Source organism: Rhinolophus sinicus, linkage group LG01 (assembly GCF_036562045.2).
Source record: "Rhinolophus sinicus isolate RSC01 linkage group LG01, ASM3656204v1, whole genome shotgun sequence".
Classification (NCBI taxonomy): domain Eukaryota; kingdom Metazoa; phylum Chordata; class Mammalia; order Chiroptera; family Rhinolophidae; genus Rhinolophus; species Rhinolophus sinicus.
Window position 1 is genome coordinate 131,103,612 of NC_133751.1, and position 1,978 is coordinate 131,105,589.

Consider the following 1,978-nt stretch of genomic DNA (forward strand, 5'->3'; position numbering starts at 1 on the left):
AAGTTTCAGTTATGTAAGGTGAATAAGTCCCGGAGATTTGCTGTACAAAGTCAGGCTAATACTTAACAATACTTTATTATTAACTTAATTTTTTTTTAATTGGGCTCTCAGAACCATCCTGCCTCTACAATTGGACCTCACTGTTCTAGGCTCTGGGGTATGTCTCATCCTTCCAGCCTGCGACCAGAAGCAGAGGAAAAAACAAAACAAAAAGTTACCTGTTTTCTTACCTCCTACACACTTTGAGGGAAGCAAAAAAAAATAAAAATTTAAATTTGAACCATGAGGAAAGTCGTGTACTCCCAGGCTGGCCAGTGTGGCAATCAGATCAGTGCCAAGTTCTGTAAAGTGATCAGTGATTAACAGGGCATGGACCTCACCAGCACCTACTCCCGGGACAGTGACCTGCGGCTGGGTAGCATCTCCCTGTATTCCAATGAAGCCACAGGTGGAAAATATGTCCTTCATGCTATCTTGGTGTGTCTAGACCCCAGGACCATGGATGCTGTTTGCTCATGTCCTTTTGGTCAGAACTTCAGACAGATAATCTTCGTTTTCTGTCAGTTTGGGGCAGGCTATAACTGGGCCAAGGGCCACTACACAGATTGGGCCAAGTGGGTTGACTGGGTCCTGAGAGGCCAGTGAATGAGGCTGAGAGCTGTGACTGCCTGCAGGACTTCCAGCTGATCCATTTACTGTGGGCTCTAGAACCAGTACCTTGGTAATCAGCAATATCCGTGAAGAGTATCCTGACCACATTGCAAACACCTTCAGTGTGGTGCTCTCACCCAAAGTGTCCAACACTGTGGTTGGGCCCTGCAGGCCACCCTCTCTGCCCATCAGTTGGTAGAGAATACTGATGAGACCTACTGCACTGATAACCAGGCTCTTTAGGATGTCTGCTTCCGCACGCTCAAGCTGACCATAACAACCTATGGGGACCTGACCATCTGTCTCAGCCTCGATGCGTGGTGTCACCACCTGCCTCCGCTGCCCTGGTCTGCTCAGTGGTGAGCACCACAAGCTGGCAGCCAACATGGTGCCCTTCCCACACCTCCACTTCTTGCCTGACTTTGTCCCTCTAACCAGCTATGGGATCCAGCAGTATCGAGCCCTCACTGGGCCTAAACTCACCCAGTAGGTATTCAATGCTAAGATGGTTTCCTGTAAGACACTCAATGTGCAAACCAAGAACAGCAGCTACTTTATGGAATGGATCCCAAACAACATCAACATGGCTGTTTACAATATCCCATCCTACACCCTAAAGATGGTGGTCAACACACAACAGCACGACCATCCAGGAGCTGTTCAAGCAAATCTCAGAGCAGTTCACTGCCATGTTCCATGGGAAGGTCTTCTCCCACTGGTGCAAAGACCACAGCATGGACAAGAAGAAGTTCACTGAGGCTGAGAACAACATGAACAACCTGGTTTCCTAGTACCAGCCGTATGAGGATGCCACCGCAGAAGTAGAGGGAAATTTTGGTGAGGAGGCCCAAGGCCAAGCCCCGCCACCCAGGTTCTCTCAACTTTCGCCCTCAAGTGTCCTTTCCTCTCCTCAGAACTGGCATTTTATGCCTTTTTCTTTCTTTCTGTTTTTTTTTTTTTTTCTTCTAGAGGGGTTCTTGAACAGTACCTGGCAAATAATAGCACTCAATAAATATTTGTTGTTTGTTGACTGTCTCCTCTCTCTTTCCACTCTGGGAAATCTAGATTTCTGCCATTCTGGGTAATCTTGTATTTCCTTCCGACCCCATTCATATCATCTTTCTACTTAATATTTTCCTCTCTGTTTTTAAGATAACTCTTCAAGAAACTGGGTCTCATTCAAATCACATTTAGAACCGTGTGCTGAAAACCCAGAGAGCTGGCCACCATTCTAAGACCATGTGATAGCCAAGAGGAAAGGAAACTATGGTAACTGTGGCAGGGAAAAGTCCCTACAAGGAAGGGGTGGGGTTTCCCATTCTAGACC

General features: G+C 47.0%; 1 pseudogene; it reads left to right on the forward strand.

The window, feature by feature from the left end:
* Positions 1 to 282: 282 nt before the first annotated feature.
* Positions 283 to 1,663, forward strand: LOC109457922 (tubulin beta chain; annotated as a pseudogene).
* Positions 1,664 to 1,978: the final 315 nt, after the last annotated feature.